The following is a 6,522-nucleotide window of genomic DNA, read 5'->3' as shown; positions in this document are numbered from 1 at the left end:
TAGGAAGATTCACAGCTCCATCTTTCGATGAGTCAGTTGAAAGAATACAGCAGAATGGGTATCAGGATGCTAGGACTCCAGGCATGGGTTAACCATGGGTTGCTTTTCTGATCTTAACACATTACTTTGCATTTCTGGGTCTTGGCTTCTGGTCACTAAAGTTCTGATAAATGTGGTTTTTCATCTACACAACTCTCTGTGTCTCTGTCTCTATCTTTGTCTCTGTCTCTATCTCTCTCTGTCTTTGTCTCTCTGTCTCTGTCTCTGTCTCTCTCACTCTGTGTGTGTGTGTGTGTGTGTGTGTGTGTGTGTGTGTGTGTGTGTGTGTGTGTGTATGTGTGCAGAATACCAAATTGCTATCTACTTCTTCCCTACAAAGGTCTGAAAAAACTAGGGAATGGATGAAGGCTTGCTGTCTGTGTGTCTTCCCTTACTGCAGACCTGTTCTTTATTTCTTCTCCTTTTCTTCATCTACAAATCCAACCACTAGATTCGTGAACTGCAGAAGAGAGTAAAGGGGCTCTGAAATGTTTATTTAGGCAGTGCCAATGTATCAAAAAAACATTTGACTATAGATCTTGTGAAGCTCATTGGAAGGGTGTAATGAAAACAAAAATCAGATACTGAATCATCCAGGGACATGCAAAGGGCTGCTCTCATTTCAGTCTTTTGTTCTCGTCCTATCTCAGGAAAGGAAAGTAGATAGAAAATCAGAGCAAGAAGGGGATGCTCCTGGAGAGAGCAAAGGAGGCAATGATGAACGTGATGAACACAAGATCCCAAGTCAGAGGTGAGTGAAACCAAAGAGCAAGTATCCAACAAAATGGAGTATCAGCAGGTAGCAGCAAATATCATGGATGCAGACCTTCTTGGGACCGAATCTCTAAAACAACGGTAAGGAGAAAGATTAATAAAAAAGAAAAAAAGAGAGTGGTAACGAAGGGGCTGCAAGCCCACACCAAACTCTCCTGCTGCACTGTTTTTTTTTTTTTCCTGAAGGAAAAACAACCAAAACAACCATGACAAACCTGACCCAATAGGCCATTGGGAGATTGCTAAATGTCTGTGTTGAGTGCTCGACTCAAATCTATACTTTCCAGGCATTCTACGTGTTTTCTGCCAGGCATCTTGCATACTTTCCTTAGGTCAATTCTGTCTGAAGACCTGTGTTCTAGATTTCAGAGTCTGATCTCATGGGAAGAGACTGGGACTTAGATTAGACCCATCTGCCCTTAAATCAAATCCCCTGTTGGCCATCTTGATTTGACAAAGTAACAGTAGTAACGTTGTCAGCATTGAAGGCTTGCTATGGGCATTAAGTTGAGCCACAGGTGTGGATAGGTTTAAAGCATAAAGGCTACCCACCAAACCTGGATAGCCTTCTCTCCCCAAACCAGACCTCATGGCCGAGGTAAGACAGGAGCAAGAGGCACTAAGATGACCACTGTATCTGAATTTGCTGGAATCCAAACCTCTCTGCCTCTATCCTGGTCTCCAGTGTGCTGATTGCTTCTTGTGTGATTGGGATCTGTAGTCTCCAAGTACTTTTGGTATGTATATACGATAAGGGAAGATTAAAGGTGACTTCTGACTTCCCTAAAATAGCCAGAGTTCTTGAAAGTTTTAATGCAGCGTGAGTTCCCAGATGTACTCTCTTATCACAAAAATGAGTGTTTCTCAAGAGACTGAGGGTAGCTATCCCAATATTACTCAGATCCACATCCTCCCAGGCCCTCAGGCATCAGGACAAACACTGCTATTCACAGAATGCAGGACCATGTCAGCACCCATACTCCCCTCCAAAGGCTCCTCACTTCCTGTTTTCATTGCCTTCTTTGGAGGTGGCAGGCTTGAGCAGCCGAGCAGCCGGCAGAAACATAAGCAGAGGAGCTGGTACACTTCCGCTTTCCTGAGCAATGCCCAGAGTGTCTGCTGCCCAGTGTGTCTGCCGGGCTTTGTTCTAGGTTCTTAGCCTCACAATGCAGAGCAGTCTCTTCCCTGGAGAGGTGGAAAGGTTACCTGATGTTTGAAATTCGGTGATACATTTTATAAGAGGTCTTCTGTTGTTTGTGTTAATAGTTTTCTTTTTGTTTAACAATGGCTTATTGATTTTTCCTCAGTTAAATTGTAAACACATCAAAATCTATGTTCTATATACAGCCTGCTTCACTACAACTTGATGAATATTTCCCATTGTGTGAGTGTTTATTCTGGCTTCTCTCCTTTTTGTCTCTTGATAGGAAAATTTCTTTAAATTACTTCATAGGAGTGTTGTTTGTTTGCTTTGCTCTTTTCTTTACCACAGCTTTACATTTTAGGATATGCTTATTAGTTCTGTTAACACAGATCCTATGTCTGTGGGTAGTATATGTTCTTTATCTGTATTGTGTTATGTATTTGTCTGTAGCTAGAGTTTTCCTGCCTGGCCCACAGTCAGGACAAATCTCTCTCACCTGCCAGTCCCACAGCCACTCAAACCCGACCAAGTAAACACAGAGACTTATATTGGTTACAAACTGTATGGCCGTGGCAGGCTTCTTGCTAACTGTTTTTACAGCTTAAATTAATCCATTTCCATTAATCTATACCTTGCCACATGGCTCATGGCTTACTGGCATCTTCACATGCGGCTTGTCATGGTGGCGGCTGGCAGTGTCTCTCTGACTCAGCCTTCCACTTCCCAGCTTTATTCTCCTCCTTGTCCCACCTACACTTCCTGCCTAGCCAATGGCCAATCAGTGTTATATTTATTGACTAATTAGCAACACACTTGACAAACAGACCATCCCACAGCACTTCCCCCCCTTTTTTTTTTCAAAAAGGAAGGTTTTAACCTTAACAAAGTAAAATTACATATAATTTGGGAATTTGGGCGTAGCTTCTCTTACTACTTCCTGCTGGAGGGGGATGCTGTATCTTATGGGGACACAAAGAAAATTTTAGGATTATGGAATAGTCCGTGAGGCTGTATCATCTGAGCCAATTGCCTTGAAACCATTCTGGATGTTGGATCATCTGGGCCATGGTGTCACCAGAGACCTTTCAGGGGGTCTTGGCTGGTCAAACCTGATGTATCTTAATCTGGAACAAATCCATAGCCTCTGGCTTTCTGTGGAAACAAAAGAGACTCTTTTCTGTTGCTAGAGTTTTCCTGCCTGGCCCACAGTCAGGACAAATCTCTCTCACCTGCCAGTCCCAAGCCGCTCAAACCCGATCAAGTAAACACAGACACTTATATTGGTTTCAAACTGTATGGCCGTGGCAGGCTTCTTGTTAACTGTTCTTACAGCTTAAATTAATCCATTTCTATTAATCTATACCTTGCCACGTGGCTTGTGGCTTACCGGTACTTTACATCTTCCTTGTCCTGATGGCGGCTGGCAGTGTCTCCTCCACTCAGCCTTCCACTTCCCAGCTCTATTCTCCTCCTTGTCCCGCCTACACTTCCTGCCTGGCCACGGGCCAATCAGTGATTTATTCATTGACCAATCAGCAACACATTTGACATATAGACCATCCCACATCACTTCCCCTTTTCTTTTTTTAAAAAGGAAGGTTTTAACCTTTACACATCTCCAAAGTCAGCTTGGTATATTTGGGAATTTGGGCGTAGCTTCTCTTACTACTTCCTGCTGGAGGGGGGCGCTGTATCTTCTGGGGAAACAAAGAAAATTTTAGGATCATGGAGTAGTCCGTGAGGCTGTATCATCTGAGTCAGTTGCCTTGAAATGGTTCTGGATGTTGGATCATCTGAGCCATGGTGTCATCGGAGACCTTTCAGGGGGTCTTGACTGGTCAAACCTGATGTATCTTACTCTGGAACAAATCCATAGCCTCTTGCTTTCTGTGGAAACAAAAGAGACTCTTTTCCAAAGCAACATATCCTTACATCCAAATTTTGAAGTTAAAGTATCTTTAAAATATACATACTAGTTTAACTCAGCTTCCTTTACAATCAAATATCTCTCTGTAGTTAAGAATCCCAAAGACAACACAATCCAGACTCTCTGTGTAATAGTCATCTCTACGTGGCTTATTTTTTATATTAATTTTACTGTCTCTTTAAAGACTTTATTTTTTAAAACCATGTATTTGTTTATATACTGTATATATCACCTTTTTTTTTGTCTCTTTGAAGCCTACGTATATTTTACACACATTGTAAACTATTACATCTGAATCTGTCTTATTGTGAATCTGTTGCTTTAAGCTGCAGCAGCTGTGGCTGCTGGCTCTGCCCACCTCAGCTTCCCAACATGGCGGCGGTATGCTTACCGCCAGCTCTGGGAGCCATCGTGGGTCTATGCTTTTATCCAAGCAGCATGTAGCCCAGAAACCTCTTTTTTTTTGTTTTGTACTAGCAAAGGCTAAATCCACAACGTAGCTTAATGTGGCACTTGCAGAGGCCTCATTCCCGCCATACTGCAGGTCGAGCGCGCACGCCAGCAACCCACCAGTAGCTCAAACCAGCAGCTGCCGCTCATTTGAGAGAGACAATTAGGAAGCTTTTTTAGTTCCGTTTTAGAATCTTTTCTCAGTTTTTAGGTGGAAACTCTTGCCCCACGTTGGACGCCATTTGTAGCTAGAGTTTTCCTGCCTGGCCCACAGTCAGGACAAATCTCTCTCACCTGCCAGTCCCACAGCCACTCAGACCCAACCAAGTAAACACAGAGACTTATATTGGTTACAAACTGTATGGCCGTGGCAGGCTTCTTGCTAACTGTTCTTACAGCTTAAATTAATCCATTTCCATTAATCTATACCTTGCCACGTGGCTCGTGGCTTACCGGCATCTCCACATGCTGTTTGTCATCATGGCGGCTGGCAGTGTCTCTCTCACTCAGCCTTCCACTTCCCAGCTTTATCCTCCTCCTTGTCCCGCCTACACTTCCTGCCTAGCCAATGGCCAATCAGTGTTTTATTTATTGGCTAATCAGCAACACACTTGACATACAGACCATCCCACAGCGTTTGTCCATTTGTCCCACTGTACACAGAGCCGTTCCTAGTCAGCTATTAAGAGGCCCAGAAAATTATCTCACGGATTTCTTAGTAACAACAGCAGTTGCCTTTATAAAAGGAGCCCAAGAAGCAGTCTTCTGGCCACAGGTTGGAGGAGGAAGACATTACAAATGGGCACTGAGGCATAGAGGATGCTAAGAGAAAATTGAAGAGCCCCTGGGGCTACTTTCTTGGTCCCTGGCCCTTTCCACAGAAGCGTCTTGGGAGTAAGAATGTGTGAAAACTTGATCATCACTGATGTTTGTGGATGGCAGTTTTTTTTTTTTTAAATTATTGCTATTTTATGAGGGGTGGCAGATACCAAGAGACACAGTGGAAAGATTGCTAAGGGCCTCTGAATGTAAGCACCTACCAAACGTCCACATGAAATATAGGCAGGTACATGAAAACACAACTAGTTTTTTTCTGTAAAATTTCTAGAAATTTCTTTTGAATGCAGAGAGAGGTCCTCAGAAATGGAAAGAAAAGAACTTTTGTTTTCTTGACATAGATTCTTGTTTTTCTTAACTCCATGGCACAGACTGAGTTAGTTGAACTTAAACAAATGAGGCAAAGTGAGCTGAAGTAATGTCTTCCATAGGGGTTGAAAGAACTAGATATGTTATAAAAACACCTTGCTCAGATGTGGTGTACAGAAGTGTTTGGTTGTGGCTAATGGTGTTAGTATTTCCCAATTGTATATTTCCTACAGTGCACTCAAGTTGTACAGAGGATTTGTTGAGTCTGACATATAAATGCTAGCAAAACAATGCCCAGACTCCTGGAAGGGAACCCTCCGTCCACTAGGTCCTTGGTCTTCCCTTCATTTGCTGTTCCCACCCTGTCCTGTCTGCAGCCTTCCTCTGTGTCCCACTGTCTACGCAGTGATCCCAGGAGAGTAGAAGAGCTTGTCACCAAGGCTGGTGATCTGAGTTCCATTACAAGATCCACTAAATGGAAGGAGAGAGTAGACTCCTGAAAGGCTGGCCTCTAGTGCTTCGTCTGTGCCCTGGCATGCCTGCACGTGTGCATGTACACATGTGCACAAACACACACAGATAAATAAATAAGTGCATGCTAGAGAGAGAGAGAGAGAGAGAGAGAGAGAGAGAGAGAGAGAGAGAGAGAGAGAAGAGGACACAATAAAGATCCAAACCCACAGTTGGTGGAGGGGCCAATGGCCCCCTATCTTCCTCAGACTTTTCTTTTTTCCAATGACATCTACTCACATACCATGGAATCTCTCTATTTCCTCTCTTTTAAACATTCTGTAGAACATGAATCAAAATAAGAAAGCAGGGACAGTCAATAACAAACTATCTGAAGACTGGAAGACTGGCTGGGACACCCTGGTCCTCCAGGCTGTTTGACTGGCCATGCTGTTTAAATTCTATCTCGAACCCACTGTAGTGAATAAATTGAATTGCTGAGGAAGAAAAAAAATGACACATTTCTTTTGCTGTGGAAGCATCTAAAAGGCACTTTCCTGAGTTTTAGATTCTGGTCATGCAGCCAAAAGCT

The sequence above is a fragment of the Peromyscus californicus genome, unplaced genomic scaffold (genome assembly GCF_007827085.1).
Source record: "Peromyscus californicus insignis strain IS unplaced genomic scaffold, ASM782708v3 Scaffold_11__1_contigs__length_118956290, whole genome shotgun sequence".
NCBI lineage: Eukaryota > Metazoa > Chordata > Mammalia > Rodentia > Cricetidae > Peromyscus > Peromyscus californicus.
This window is presented reverse-complemented; position numbering follows the sequence as displayed.